Source organism: Schistocerca cancellata, chromosome 1, assembly GCF_023864275.1.
Source record: "Schistocerca cancellata isolate TAMUIC-IGC-003103 chromosome 1, iqSchCanc2.1, whole genome shotgun sequence".
Classification (NCBI taxonomy): Eukaryota; Metazoa; Arthropoda; class Insecta; order Orthoptera; family Acrididae; genus Schistocerca; species Schistocerca cancellata.
In genome coordinates, this window is record NC_064626.1 from 1,188,309,259 (window position 1) to 1,188,326,425 (window position 17,167).

Below are 17,167 nucleotides of genomic sequence, written 5' to 3' on the forward strand. Positions count from 1 at the left end.
TCAATGTTGGCTGAGCAACTGGCTCATCACAATACGCCAGTCACTACCCATGATGAACTGTGTGGTATCGTGTTGAAGCTGCATGGACAGCTGTACCCGTACACGCCATCCAATCTCCGTTTGACTCAATGCCCAGGCGTATCAAGGCCGTTATTACGGCCAGAGGTGGTTGTTCTGGGTACTGATTTCTCGGGACCTATGTACCCAAATTGCGTGAAAATGTAATCACATGTCAGTTCTAGTATAATATATTTGTCCAATGAATACCCGTTTATCATCTGCATTTCTTCTTGGTGTAGCAGTTTTAATGGCCAGTAGTGTATTACCACTATCTTTACCTCCACCTTTATCTCTTCCACTCACGAAAATGAATGTCGGTAATGCTATGGATGACCTAATTTCTCTGATTTCATCTTAGTGATTACTTCGCGAGACACATGTGAGAGGATGAAATATGACACCGGACTTTTCTTGTAGCTCGCACCGTCCAAATGTCAACAGTAAATGTCTCCGTGATGCACAACGCCTCTCTCGTAGCAGCTTATTATACTTAAAATGTTTTACCCGTTCTATTGTTTTTTCATCAGCTTCTGTCTTAGTTCTCACTGAAAACATCCCACTAAATGTCATTGACATGGATTTGCTAGAAAATATTTTCGTATTATCTTTTACACTTGTTTTATTTACTTCACAAATTCCTCTCCGAAAATCGTCTTCTCTTGAAAAGAAATCTATTTAAGGTCATCAGCATATAGGAGTGATTTTAGCTTTACCAAATTGCTTGGTCGTACCGCAGAGTTTATACTATAATTTCATCTGCGAATTGCATCGACAGCGTACACAATGAGCAGCGTAGCAGATAAACTAGTCTTGTCTCACTATTTGATTTATTTGTATCGATTCTTTACATGTTCATTCTGCATCTAAGACTACTGACTTCTCATAGCTGATATAAGCCGTAAAGGGTAACTTGGGTGACCTCTTTATCAAAAGAAGTCTGAAAAAATATAAAATCAATGCTTGTCTCCTTATTAAATTCTATCTACTTTTGAATAAGCGTCCTAAAATAAAAATTGCACCTTCCGTTGATGGACCCTTTCTAAACCAGGTCTGTTCCCCCACAAGCAGACATTCTGCTAATGTTTTTAGCTTTGCGTTTAAAATTCTTGCAAAAAGTTTTTGTGCTTTGTCAAGTTGACTAATCCCTCTTTTCTCCTGTACTATATATCTATGTTATATTGCTTTTTTTTCAATTTAGTGGAAGTCCTTTTTCTTACATCTACATCTACATTTATACTCCGCAAACCACCCAACGGTGTATGGCGGAGGGCACTTTACGTGCCACCGTCATTACCTCCCTTTTCATTTCCAGCCGCGTATGGTTCGCGGGAAGAACGACTGCCGGAAAGCCTCCGTGCGCGCTCGAATCTCTCTAATTTTACATTCGTGATCTCCTCTGGAGGTATAAGTAGGGGGAAGCAATATATTCGATACCTCGTCCAGAAACGCACCCTCTCGAAACCTGGACAGCAAGCTACACCGCGATGCAGAGCGCCTCTCTTGCAGAATCTGCCACTTGAGTTTGTTAAACATCTCCGTAACGCTATCACGCTTACCAAATAACCCTGTGACGAAACACGCCGCTCTTCTTTGGATCTTCTCTATCTGCTCTGTCAACCCGACCTAGTACGGATCCCACACCGATGAGCAATACTCAAGTATAGGACGAACAAGTGTTTTGCAAGCCACCTCCTTTGTTGATGGACTACATTTTCTAAGGACTCTCCCAATGAATCTCAACTTGCCACCTGCCTTACCAACAATTAATTTTATATGATCATTCCACTTCAAATCGTTCCGCACGCATACTCCCAGATATTTTACAGAAGTAACTGCTACCAGTATTTGTTTCGCTATCATATAATCATACAATAAAGGATCCTTCTTTCTATGTATTCGCAATACATTACATTTGTCTATGATAAGGGTCAGTTGCCACCCCCTGCACCAAGTGCCTATCCCCTGCAGATCTTCCTGCATTTCGTTGCAATTTTCTAATGCTGCAACTTCTCTGTATACTACAGCGTCATCCGCGAAAAGCCTCATGGAACTTCCGATACTATCTTCCAGCATAATATAAAGTTCATTAGCGCTTTTATCCCTCCAATAACCATCCCTGTTAATGTGAGGGTTCTCTAGAAAGTAAGCTCCAACGGTCGTGAAATTGAAACCACGGTGAAAACCACAAACGTTTTATTTGCAACAGCTAGGTACACCTTCCACCTACTTCTCTACATAGTCGCCGCTCCAACTTCGAGTTTTGTCGTAGTGTTGTATCAACATTCCAGTATCCTCGCCATAGAAAGCAGCCGCCTGTGCTTTCGGCCAGTTATCTGCACTGGTCTGCAGCTCGTTGTCTGTGGAAAAATTTTGTCTTCATAGCCAGCGGTTCTTGTGAGCAGAGATGAGACTCAGAGGGAGCCAATTACGGACTGTATTGTGGCTGATTAAACACGTCTCATCGGAAACGTTGCAGGAGCGTCTTCATTACCCCTGCAGTGTGCGGCCGAGAATTGGCATGAAGAAGGAACTGCTTGACAGTTGTGTTATGTGGGCTGCATGACACAGACGAAATCTCTAACCAGACCCTGATACTTGGCGGGAGACGCTATTCCCTACGCATGTTTACGTGCTCACTGTTCACTCAAAGCTGAAAAGAGAGACGCAACACGATCGACGGGCATCCTAGAAACACTGCCCAACACATCTGTGTAAAACTTTACCGGATTTTCCCAGTGGTTTCCATTTCGCAACCGATCAGAACTTACTCTCTGGACAACCCTCGTATCACTAATGACATTACACAATGCATCACCGAGCGGGGTGGCGCAGTGGTTAGACACTGGACTCGCATTCGGGAGAACGACGGTTCAATCCCGCGTCCGGCCATGCTGATTTAGGTTTTCCGTGATTTCCCTAAATCACTCCAGGCAAATGCCGGGATGGTTCCTCTGAAAGGGCACGGCCGACTTCCTTCCCAATCCTTCCCTAATCCGATGAGACCGATGACCACGCTGTCTGGTCTCCTTCCCCAAACCAACCAACCAACCACAATGCACCAAAGTCACTAGTTCTGCCCGCAAATACAGCGACGGGAAAAAATCACAACACCAAGAAGGAGTTGTACAACGAAAGCTGTCAGGCGTCTTTCTTCATCTGAAAGACGGTGTACATTTAAATTTCGCGCCAGAATAAGAGTGGTACTAGAAGCGCCACTATGAGGATGAAAATCACGTTTGCTTCAAATACTCGCTGCTTTTGAGATTGTACGTGGTGAGTTGATGTTAGTCTAGAATGCCCGTATCGCGTCAAACACTCTGACCCTTCACCGAGTTTGAATGAGGTCGTGTAACAGGGCTACGAGAAGCTGGATGTTCCTTGCATGTTGTGCTCCCCGTGGCTTTACGGCATACATCTCCCATGCTCACCCCACTTGTGGTGGCGTGGCGATCCTCTTCAGCGATGTTATCCTCGCTGATGTAGTTGCCTATCCTCCAAGATGCCCGAGGTATGGCTCTCACATTTGGTGGCATCAAGATCGTCAACGTCTCTGCGCCATCTGGTTCGGGTCGCCGCCGCGAACGTCCAGTTTCTTCTCCGAGACGATAACGCCTCTCTTCCTGGATCGCCGGGATGCCTTAATCAAAGGAGGCGATTACAGCTCTACACAGGCGCCAACAACCAACTGTCGCGTCACCCTCCACGTGCGACGCTAGCGGCAATTGTCCAGCATCTCAGCTTTGTGGTCTCCTGGGAGCATCTTCATGGTGATCGTCCAGGGTTGTTTACGTATTTTACAAGGCATTCTTCCAGTCGCCTCGATCGTGTTTATATCTACCGTGATCTTGTCAGTGGGGCACAGGCTGCGATCTCGGACCATGACGCACATACCTGTGCCATCAGTCTCCGTGCTAAAGGGTGTGGCGCGGCTGGGGACCATGGAAACTGAACGCGATCCATCGTACTTCACCCGACTGCCGGAAGCTCACCGAGACCATGTGGACAGCTTGTCGTCGACGCCGTGGCACATATCATTCTGTCCTGTTATGGTGGGTTTGTAACCTCTCCCTCACTTACAGACCTTAATGACAGTGAAAAATTAAACTGCGTGTACCTAATGGAAATTTGGGAAAAGCAATCGTCACCGAAGTTAATCTGTGGGTAAAGAGGGAGGAAAGGGTTACGTCTAAATGAAAGGAAAAATGCAAATGAAACTGGTGGAAATTAATTTTGAAAAGGGGTAAAGTTAATAAAGAAAGTAAATGTGCGGCCGTTACGTTAACAATTAACTAGCGGTAATTAGATATTTGAGATTTGGGGGAAGTTACGGTCGCCAGTCCTATGGACAATTACTATAGTAACTGAAAAAGAAAGGTTATTACACATATAATTAGCACTAGAAGCGTGGCAACTGAAGGTTGACACGTGTAGTGTGAAAACTGAAAGTTTGTCAGAAGTAATAAATTTCGCTACACTCTGACTTAATTTAGCAAAACAATTAATAAAACCGGAAAATTGAAAGTTAATTTAGTGACTGAAACTAATAGTGAGCTTTGTTTGAGAAGCACATCGAAATTCAGTAAAATAAGGTTAGTCTTGGGCTACCTCAAAAATCATTTCAAAAGATACTTGAATCTACGCAATTCAGAAATATGGGATTTAACTTTGACCTTGAATTAAATGATTCTAAACAATTAACAATAGTAAAATTTAGTACGTACCAAGCTGAGCTGCAGTCACAGGTAAGCTAAAATACGGTAACAAAACTCGCACTCTTAATTCGTGCTTGTGTAATCTAAATATTGTAGCCAACTATGAATACCTTAACTGAACTTTCAAATTAAAGCAGTGAAATCGAATGATATTACTTTAATGCTGGCGTTTGAATTTCAACGACACTCGGGTTTATTCCGGAAAAGGAAGGGACCCTGCTTGGCAATGCAATTGGGGCAATGAGCAACAAAGGTTCATGCTAAGTTGCTGTAATTTTTGTGATGCAACAATTTTAAAAGCTGAGGTCTGCCATACAGTTCTAAAACTTTACGTGCTTCCAGTCTTCCTTGTTGGTTGATTGAAGGTTTGCAGCAGTCGGGCGAGCAGGTGACGACAGTCACTCATTGTCGGCCGTCGCTGTTGCAAAAGCTGGATGTTGGCGCGCCTTCTTCTCGACACGGTCACCAGGCGAAACGGGCTCTTGATGTGTGCCAGCTAATGCTTCCCATCCGCGACACCGTGTCAGAAACTATCATAGCAATTCGAGCGCAATTACATGCTGCCAAACCCCGAAAGCGCGGCAACTCGCGGGAGCGTCACACAACACACCTGCTCCACTGCACTAATCCAGCCAGACTCTCTGTTCTGCCCGCGCTCCGCGCGGCAGAGTTAACACTACCAAAGATCCTAAATACTTCGATTCTCCACACTACCTATCGATGTATTCGTTCGACAGCATAGTTTTCCCTAGGCAAGTCCCAGCGTAAAATACAAATAATATTTAGAAAACAAACTAATTATACATCGACATAGTTGCATAAATATATATACAAATAGTAAAACAATTACAATATATAAAGGCACAGAAATGTCATATATTCAGGTAACAAAATAAGGAGAAAACATTTATAATATAATAGATGGAAATAGGAGGATATGCATTTCCGGCGTTACAGGTTCTCTGTGTAAAACCTGTCCCCCGTAAGGCGTTGATCAGTAACGGAACGGAGGCCATGGCATGGCGACGAGAATTCAGGATTTCTACTTGACCATTCTCCAGCAATGCACTGTACTGCCATATTCGCCAGAGCGTCAGACGATGGTGAACTGTGCCAAGAAATACTGCCCTCTCTCGATGTCACCTTGAAGGAGCTATGGTCAGGCTGCTCACACGACAGGTTAGCAGAGGGGCGTCCGTCAATGCACCAAGTGACAGCAGAATGACGCCGCTGTCAGAGGACTTTGATTAATGTTCTTACGACTGATGATGGGCGGCACTTAGCTACCCAACGCATTACACGGGCTACCCTCCATGAACATCATGCTTTGTTGTATTCTGCACAATGTCACGACCCCGTCAACCTTACGGCGGTCTCCTGACTCTCCTTTGGTTCGGTGCCCGGGGATACAACAATGAAGGACGGACAAGTCGCCGGTCCTAACGGCCTGCCACTAGAGTCTTATCGGACATTTCGTCCCCTACCGACAATGGTGTGGTCGGCAGTTTGTCGGGTCCTTATTTCTTCTACCGTGCAGATCCCGTATTTCTCGACGGCCTCCTCTTTTCCATCCACAAGCATCTAGGTACATCACAGATGTGCGATTATCGCCCCTTGTGTTGCTCAACAGCGACACGAAGACCTTCACCCGACTGTTGGCTGCAGGGCCTAAACGGACGGCCCGGCATGTGGTTTCCTCCTCTCTGGGAGGTACCAGTAACATCCGCATTGCCTCTGCCGCTATAGAGACATAATAGTTGCTGCTCATTCTCGTCGTGTGCCTGGACTTTTGGCAGCTCTTGACTTCAGCCAGATGTTCTATCGGGTCTAGCACGACTACCCGGAAGGGGAGCTGCGTAATATGGGATACGGTCGACGTCGTAATGCGTCCGTCTCTAGCAGAGCGACATCCCGTGTGCTTTGCAATGGTCGTCATACTCTTTCCATCTTGACCCGTCGTTCAGTGCGTCAAGACTGCCCGATCTCTGTGCTGTTGTCTGCTTTCGCCATTAAACATTTGCTCTGCGGCCACCGTCAACTCCTGTCTGGGATGTCTCTTGACGGCCATGTATTCAGATGCACTGCTTGTAAGGACGATCTCGTCCTCATTCTTTGTAGCAGGGCATAGGTCACGGAGGCAGCTGCCTTAAAGTTCGGAAATCGTGCGATATGGCTGTAGGCGCGAGGCTTCCTGTGGACAGTGCGGCTCCATTGTGTGTAGCTGCTGTCCGAATTATGATCTGGTCTAGATCATCGTTTATGAATCCTCGGTATTCCGCAACAGAAATAATAGTTTAATTCATATTTGGCGTCACATCTCCCTTGTGGTACAGATACTCCCCATTCCGCCATCCATGGTCCCCTGAGAGCTAGCAGCTTTGCGTTCATATGTTTTCCATCGATTGCAACCCAAGATACAGTATGAGACCCTCACCATCCCGCGGTGCAGGGGCGGTTTAGGATTGTATCATGCCCCTGACAGAGCGATAGCTCTATTCGTCAGTTCTCAAATGGTGCTGTGACATATATGTCCCACAAGCCTTACCATACTACCGCTGAAGGTCCAAGGATTACGCTCTCTCTCACCCCCTATACAGCACCTCATGTCGCAGCACCTCTTTTACTTTCGCCAGTGTTTCCTCGAAATGAGTTATGTCTTTACTCTGATACTGCCAACGCGCTTGATGTCCTCGAAGGTCATCAATGGAAGAATCCCCACGTCGACTGGATTGCCGACTGGCGATCAGTGTGCGCTGCTTATATTGTCACTGACGTCCAGTCTGCGTGGTACCTTACGGTCACTGGGAAGCCACGCCTTCAATGGATTCACCTTGCAGAAAGCTCGTTGTGTGTCGCGTGTGGTGCTCTGGAGACAAACAAGCATCACCTGGAGTGCGGATCGGAGACAGTTGTCTGGTTCTCGCTGCGACAGATGCATGGCCTTCTCATATGCTCTTCTTCCGGACTCGGCATACTTCCCACAAGCGAAGACGAACTCCGTGCACTGTATTTGTGGACACGCAGTTCACTACTTATTTGCTGATGGTGAGAAAGATGTCCTTGATATTTGGCACTTCCTTAATGAACGACGTTGTGCAATTGTCCGCAATCCTAAATACAGGAAATTTTGCTCTAATTTTGTTTCTAGCGTCTTTCTTAACCCACTGTGGATCAACGCGTTTTTCACTCTGGTCATTGGACTGTTCTTCTCCGAAAAACTATGCGTCGATAATTCCACCGAGCGTGACGAATTGCTTGGCTTATTGATGTGCTTTGTACCATTACTCCAAGATCCCAAGGTCCCTACACTTTCCTTGTTTCCTGGGGTGTTTCCTGGGGTAGGGAAAGCGATACGGCGGCCAGGCCCGGAGTTGCAAGCCTGCCCACTTCGCCCCTCCCTTCCCTTTGGGCTCCAGGAAAGTTCATTGGAAAAAAGAATGCTTCCATAATAGATTATTTCAAAATGGTTCAAATGGCTCTGAGCACTATGGGACTCAATACCTGAGGTCACCAGTCCCGTAGACTTAGAACTACTTAAACCTAACTAGCCTAAGGACATCACACACATCCATGTCAGAGGCAGGATTCTAACCTGCGACCGTTCCGGACTAAAGCGCCTAGAACCGCTCGGCCACAGCGGTCGGCTATAAATGATTTACTGGTTAAAAAAAGAAAGGAACCCGGGTTTGATTCCTGGGCGTGTCTGAGATTATTTCCGCTCGGGGACTGGGTTTTGTGTTGTCCCTACGTTCGTATCGTCATAGTTGACGTTATACGATTAAGATGGAATGGGCACATCCCGAAACCTAATGAATTAAAAAAGAAATTCACCCAAAAGAAGGCAGTCCACAAGTGTGAGACCTGGTGTCCTTAATGACCAGTGAACAGTCTTCAAAGCCATTTCTCTTCAAATATTACTTCCAGGAAGTGACCGATCACATTACTAGAGTATACTCTTGTACCAAAGGGAAACTACTAACGAGTACTTAGCACGTAGCATTTCTGTTTCACAGGTTTTTACTGCTTTTATGTTTTGATCCCTAACAAGGGAAAACAATGACTAGCAGTTGCCGGCTCACATTTGCACAAATTAATTCCTTAAAATCCTCCATCATTCCTCTAAGATCGTGAAAAAACATTTCAGGCGCTTTAATTGCAACCAGTACTTTCATCGAGTTTAAAGAAACATCCATACCAAAAATAGAGGACACTTCGAGGCCACCTGCTATGGTCAGAGTTAAACCTGCCGCTTACAGTTCCCACGTCATATGTCAAAAGTTTGTAGAGCTCCAGCGGGTGAGATTTCATTGCCTTAGTTTGCGCGCATTTCAACACCACCGCTTTTCTAACAACCACAGAGTAATCGGCAGTTCCCAAAGTTAGCGTACCAACACCATAGCAGAGCAGGATCAAAGGCACGCAAATGAATACGAGGAGCTGAATCTGCTTTCTGGTTGACGCTTAATTTCACTTTACGGAACGTTATTAGAGGAGATACAAACTGAAAAATCGTATTTCAGCTTGAGTACCAGAGTTAAATTACGGTTACTCGCAGTTGGATTGATACGTATGAATCAGTGCCCATGACGTGGAATGAACAAACGCCTCAGCTGGCTATAGCGAATACACTGCGCCAGACTTCAGTCTGTTGCACACTGAGACACAGTACAATTTAAAAAATTCAAATAAAGTCTCTAGATTTACTGGAAGACGTAAAATTTGTTCTTATCTTTCTCAGTCCTAAGCTTAGATTTTGTAAATGTAAAGTTTATATTAGTGTTCACAACACTGCTTTCGTAGAAAATAATATTAAAATGCTAAATTTAAAAATCGGTGTGATTCATCAAAATTTTATAACCTGTTCAAAATGAGTAGAAAGTAACTGGTACACGATGCAATACCCAGAAAACGCAATATTAAACGCCTAAACAAAGTCATTGGAATGTGTAATTATGGGTCGATGACGGATTTAACCGCAATGCTGCATTGGAAAAAATATCTTCCGTGTTGTTGTGATAAAATAAGTAATCACTTACTCGATAATGTACGGTTACGGTACAATGGCGCATCACAACATATTCTAAACACATTCTAGACCAGAATTGCTAAAAATCAAACCGAAATTATGTTGATTTCTCGAAGACGTATAGACACTGCGATAAAACCGCTTCATTTAAGCATATTTTGCCACCTACTGGGAATATGCATAAACGAAAACAAATGACGCACTGACAGTTCAAATGGTTCAATGGTTCAATATTTGAAGTATTTATCATCTACACGTACTGATCAAAAACATGTCTGCCGAACGCAAAGTAATTTAAAAAGAGTCTTTATGAAAGTGATCGGTCTCATAAATTGACATACGGCCGGGAGAGCGGTGTGCTGACAACATGACCCTCCATAGCCGCATCCAGTGACGCCTGTGTGCTGAGGATGACACGACGTCCGATCGGTACCGCTGGGCCTCCATGGCCTGTTGGGGCAGAGTTTAGTTTTATTCTGAAAGTAAAGAAAGTTTCGATCTGACGAGCCGCACAATTCTCTTCCTGCTCCCGCAGCCGTGTCATTGACCTTGCTAATCGTTGGTGCCAATCCCGTCAAATGAGAGTTTCAAGTGTAATATTGTTTCTGAAAGTACGCCCTATCGAAACTGACAGACAGGAAGTTTATCGACATATGATGAATGAAGCTTCATTCGTAAAATAGAGCATCGTGTCTAATGGTGGATTAACAAATATTCATGAAGACGAATGATCAGACTGACCTTCAGTTGTGACTGACGAATCAAATCAAGGACTGAGGAAAAAATTCAGCAGACTGAGCTTGAGCTTTTCTGAAAGTTTACGATCAGTTCTTTACCAAATCGTTAGTTGTGATTTGGACTTTGGAAACGTGCGTACCAGGTGGGTTCCTCGACGTAAGAACACAAAAAAAGAAAACGGATTGGCTTTTCTCAGTCGGTGCTATGAGGGTGGCGAGCAGTTCTTTAACCACGTTTTAAACTGATGAAAAGACCAGGGTTTGGCCTAAAAATGTCCATAAATAAAGAGCCAGTCAATATAACGACATCATTCACGAGCCCCTTCAAAACCAACAAAAGATAGGTCAGTTCGGAGCGGCAAAAATGTCGAACCAGTCACGAAATTCCTCTTTCAGTGTTTTGCGATCGAGATTGCATCCTATTCATCAACTTCGTGCCTAGAGGAGAGACTACAAATGCAGTGCCTTATTGTGAGACCCTTCACCAATTACGCGGCGCCGGTCGAAACATACCGCGTGAGTTGTTGTCCAGAGGCACATTGTGCTTCTTCACGAAAATGCTCGCCCGTATTCTGTTGCGTTGGAAGTATGTCGAACATCCGCATTAAATCGCGGACTTGGCCCCGAGTGATATTTTGAGTGTTAAGCGCTGCACAAATGATGAAGAACTGAAAGAGGAAGTTCGTGACCGGTTCAACAACTTGGCCGGAACCGAGCACGCTGAAGCCATAGAAGAGTTTGAGGAGCACTGCTACATACGTTTACATCTGAATGGCGACTAAGATACAAAGTATGTTGCCAAATACGTTTCATTTCGCTATACTGAATAACAATGTCTGGAGGAAAAGAAGACTTTAACCGCTGGACCGAGGAAAAACGTTTTGTCAGCAGTGTACATGTTCAGAATCTTATACGACTTGTATCCTAACAAGCAGCTAAATCGCCTATTACCCATGTGACGGAATTGTACACAGGGCGTGTACTGCCTATGTACTCAGAACCTGAACAGACGTGTTTGACAGCTGCCGTGTCTGCGGGCAGCCACCAGCGTCATTCCGACACGTAATCCAATCACAGCTGTAAACACCTGCCGCCAGCGTAAACTGTACCGCAAACGGTTGCTTTGTTAGGACCGCAAAGTCGTACCAAACACACAGGTGGATTTGTTTTGTCCACTGCAGCGCGCGCGTCACTAGTTACTGGAATAGCCCTTGCACTTTGCAAGAGTTTCCAACACGAACAGCTTAATTCAGTTTCTAAACGTACCAGTAATGCTGTTCCAAGAGAGTGACGAATGTTTTTCTTTCCATAATGTCCTGCTCCATATTTTGCATGGAACTCGGGCAAACGCTGAAATTATACAACCCCCCCCACCCAGTTATAGTTTACTGATTATTAGTTACAGTAGTTTTCTTTATGGCAATCTGACATGGGTTCCTTGCGGCAATCTGACGTAGGTAAGGGATGTTTAACACAAAGAACATGCTCCGTATGAAACCTGACCGTGCTACTTAAAACAAAACGTGTCTTTTTTCTTTATGAATATCAAGGTCACCCAGTTCGAGATTTTAAGTGAAAAAGATTGCTGTGAAACGACAATGCTCATGTTAGCAGCTGAATCCAGTTCAACTTTCACACAGAAGTTTGCCACTGCTGTATTGCTTTTCCGAAGCAAACTATTCTGCTACAAAAATTCATGGTAATATTAATAATTTTTCAAGTAATCATACAGCCTGCAAACTATACCGCGCTACTAAGAATGACGGTACTGTTTTGTCTACTGGATTCAGGTGAACTACGCACACCCACCGCGAACAACCTGATTAATCACTCATTGTTACTCTATATTTTGAAGGAAAATTTCCAACCTCATTTCATCAGTATCGGCAAACTGTTAACATGTATTTTATTTTTGTTTTTTGTTTCTGTGCAACTCGAATACATATGTCAGTCCCATGAGAAACCTGAACTACTTCGCCCTACACATACACTAAACGACAAAAAAAGACGCACAACGAAGGGATTATCTGTAAGGGATGGAAATTGATACATGTAATGTACAAGTACAGACAAACTAATCATTTCGATTTCAGAAAAGTTGGATGATTTATTCAGGAGGAAAAGCTTCACAAATTCAGCAAGTATGCCTCTTACGCAAGCAGGTTTTCGTCTGGGCACTGATTGAGAGAATTTCTTGATATCCTCCTCAGGAATATGGCGCCAAATTGTGTCCAGTCTGCTCGTTATATCATCGAAGTCGAAGTTCTCCATAGGTTCTCAAGTGGGAAGGGATCCTTCGACCTTGCTGGCCAAGGTAGGGTTTGGCTAACACGAAGACAAGCAGTGGAAACTCTTTCCGTGGACGAGCGGGCATTATCTTGCTGAAATGTTAGCCCAGGATGGCTTACCGTGAAGGGCAACCAAACGGGAGTAGAATATCGGCGACGTACCGTTGTGCTGTCATCGTGCAGCGAGTCATAACCAAAGAAGACCTGGTATGAAAAGAAATAGCACCCCATACCATCATTCCTGGTTGCCGGACCGTATCGTGAGTGATAGGCTGGTATCGCACTTCTTTGCAGGGTATCTCGAGACCCATCTTCGGCCTGGATCTCACTATCTGGAGTATACAAATTTTGGCCATTAAAATTGCTACACCAAGAAGAAATGCAGATGATAAACGGGTATTCATTGGACAAATATATTATACTAGAACTGATGTGTGATTACATTTTCACGCGATTTGGGCACGTAGATCCTGAGAAATCAGTACCCGGAACAACCACCTCTGGCCGTAATAACGGCCTAGATACTTCTGGGCATTGAGTCAAACACAACTTGGATGGCATGTACAGGTACAGCTGCCCATGCAGCTTCAACAAGATACCACAGTTCATCAAGAGTAGTGACGGGCGTATTGTGACGAGCCAGTTGCTCGGCCACCATTGACCAGACGTTTTCAGTTGGTGAGAGATCTGGAGATGTGCTGGCCAGGGCAGCAGTCGGACAATTTCTGAATCCAGAAAGGCCCGTACAGGACCTCCAACATGCGGTCGTGCATTATCCTGCTGAAATGTAGGGTTTCACGGGGATCGAATGAAGGGTGGAGCCACCGGTCGTAACACATCTGAAATGTAACGTCCACTGTTCAAAGTGCCGTCAATGCGAACAAGAGGTGACCGAGACGTGTAACGCCTTACCATCACTGCGGGTGATACCCAGTATGGCGATGACGAATACACGCTTCCAATGTGCGTACACCGCGATGTCGCCAAACACGGATGCGACCATCATGATGCTGTAAACAGAACCTGGATTCATCCGAAAAAATGACGTTTTGCCATTCGTGCACCCAGGTTCGTCGTCGAGTACACCATCGCAGGCGCTCCTGTCTGTGATGCAGCGTCAAGGGTAACTGTAGCCATGGTCTCCGAGCTGATAGTCCATGCTGCTGCAAACGTCGTCGAACTGTTCGTGCAGATGGTTGTTGTCTTGCAAACGTCCCCGTCTGTTGACTCAGGGATCGAGACGTGGGTGCACTATCCGTTACAGCCGTGTGGATAAGATGCCTGTCATCTCGACTGCTAGTGATACGAGGCCGTTGGGATCCAGCACGGCGTTCCGTATTACCCTCCTGAACCCACCGCTTCCATATTCTGCTAACGGTCTTTGGCTCTCGACCAACGCTAGCAGCAATGTCGCGATACGATAAACCGCAATCGCGGTAGACTACAATCCGACCTTTATCAAAATCGGAAACGTGATGGTACGCATTTCCCCTCCTTGCACGAGTCATCACAACAACGTTCCACCAGGCAACGCCGGTCAACTGCTGTTTGTGTATGAGAAATCGGTTGGAAACCTTTCTCATGTCAGCACGTTGTAGGTGTCGCCACCGGCGCCAATCTTGTGTGAATGTTCTGAAAAGCTAATCATTTGCATATCACATCTTCTTCCTGTCGGTTAAATTTCGAGTCTGTAGCACGTCATCTTCGTGGTGTTGCAATTTTAATGCCCAGTGGTGTAATTGTATTCAAAGAGAGCCAATCTTCGGATTGAGCCCCGATGATTAGCCAAGGCGTGTCTGGAGATGCCCTGGCAGCAGTGAGTTATCAACGTGACTGTCGCCCACCATACGGTCTGACAATCAGGAGTGAAGGCCTTGGTTGCCATTTCTTTTCTTAGTAGGACACCTTTGGTTATATGCCATGGCATCCTTACACCACAGCGATACGTCGACGATATTCTGCACCCCGTTTTGTTGTCTTTGATGGCAAGCCATCCTGGTCTCACATTTCAGCAAGATAATACGCAGTCCACACGGAGAGGTTTCTATTGCTTGTGTTCGTGCTTGCTGAGCTCCACCCTGGCCAGAAAGGTACCCCAATCTTTCCTCCACTGAGAACGTTTGGAGCATTGCAGGGCACTCCAAGCTGCTCGAGATTTTGACAATCCAATGCGTCAATTTCACAGAATTTGTCTCAGAAGTACATCCATCAACTTTAATGAGTGATTGATAAGTCGGATAACTGCTTGCGTAAGGACCAGACATGCTCAGTTTATAAAACTCTTCCTCTTGAATGCAGCATCCAATTTTTCTGTAACTGTTATCACTTGTTTGTCTGGAAAATTTCTTCGTGATGGGTCCTTACCTTTTTTTTTTTTTTTGTAGGTCCTTGGTTGGTTGGTTTTTTGGGGGAAGAGACCAAACAGCGAGGTTATCGGTCTCATAGGATTAGGGAAGGATGTCGGTCGTGCCCTTTCAAAGGAACCATCCCGGCATTTGCCTGGAGCGATTTAGGGAAATCACGGAAAACCTAAATCTGGATGGCTGGACGCGGGATTGAACCGTCGTCCTTCCGAATGCGAGGCCAGTGTGCTAACCACTGCGCCACCTCGCTCGGTGTGTAGGACCTTGAACGGTAACGCTAGGACGTTGTTGAACGAATCAGTAATTCAAGATTTTAATGATTAACGAATACCGTCTCAGCTGTGTTATTACACGTTTACTGCGTTACAATCGGTTTCTTTCTTAGAGCATCTTCAGGCTGCCTGCTGCCGTTAAACAAAACAAGAAAATCAGTTCACACTGCCAAAACCGAGTCGTGCTAAGGTCATGATACAAATTGTGTGGCTGTCCTATGTTACTGAAATGCTACAGAATTCGGATCTTGGAGGGGCATGGTGCTGGGCGTACAACGCACAAACATCCCATACTTTCATCATTATCCCTTTTTTTTATTTTCAGTTTTCTCAAATGTAGCAAATACTTAAGAAACTGCCCATAAGACACATAAGCCTATTAAGAATGACTTTAAAAACTTTTTCTCTTGATTAACGGTTTAGGAACAAAAAATTGAAAAATTCGAATACATTTCAGAAAATGTACACTTAAAAAACAATCCTCCATAGAGCTAAACTCAGAAGCACGTGCTTACAGTTTTAAAAGATAATTACAAAAAGCTTTTAATAAAAGCCTTCAATAACCACCACTAAAATTAAAAAACTTTTAGATACCAAAAAACATTATTTAACACTGGCAATTCTATAATTTCATTAAGAGAACAAATATTATCTTCTTGTAAAAGGTTTTAAATGATTAAATCACAACAAAGCAAAAAAAGCAAACGTTTTGATGAACAGATTGACAGCGCATTTAAAAGATAGCTGAAATTTAACTAACCACTGCAATGTTACGGTTTGAACTCAGGCCACACATCCAACAGTCATTTGTTTCCGCTCAGACTCTCAAACGTCCGCAAGACACATATTAAAATTATAAAACAGATAAGAATAAACAAATCTGATGTGGACGCTTGCCCTCAAAACAAGGGAACTGTGTCCGTTTAGCCCACAAACGCAAACGGATAAGTGAAAATAAAAATATTCTAAAACGATTTGAACACTCGATCGTTCAGAATAAAATGCAGAGATCGTTCAAAGGACTCTACGCACGAATGTTTTAAATACAAAAGAAATTACGAGGTTTGAGGCCCTGAGCGGTTAAAAGTAAGACACCGGCAGAGATTTTAAATAAACAATCACTATCTGCACTTAATCAAGTAATAATGGAACTACGGCCTTTTCGCAACTGTCGCAAATATAGCTCGGGCATGTCCCGTTTACCAAGGATACTGATCCACTTTTAAAATCCAGATCAAATATCGGCCACTGACAAAGGCTAGACAACGCTATAGGCGTCAACCCAAAACAACTCTCAATTAACAGGGCTTAACCAAACAGGAATTTGCGCGAATTGCATCCAGCATTTAATCACACGCAAATGAGGTTTACTCCATTTAGTTCCAAGTTGGAACCTGCAGCATGTGGACTGCTGGCCGGTCCACATGCATCCACCAAGGCACCAGAAAGGAGAACTTGCCGACTCAGAAGACGCAACCCGCTTTCGCGGAGGCAAAGAGATGCAATGAAACTTTAATCGACGTCGGCACACACTGAACGGTAAACAGCCGCCAACCGAAACACGGCGACCACACTTCCGCATTCGGCGTGAGCCCTCTCGGCATGCTGAGCAGTCAGCAAGGGCAGACCAACAGAGAGCCGCAAACACCGTTTAAAATCCCTCCAAGTCGCCTCAAAGGTGACCCCTAGACGCCAGGAAGGCCGTCGCT

General features: G+C 44.7%; 1 protein-coding gene across 1 annotated transcript in view; it reads left to right on the top strand.

Moving 5' to 3' along the window:
* The window catches only part of LOC126141399 (glutamate receptor ionotropic, kainate 2), a 1,424,310-nt gene that overhangs the window by 1,110,050 nt on the left and 297,093 nt on the right, over positions 1 to 17,167 (top strand). The gene's annotated exons all lie outside the window — the stretch shown is intronic.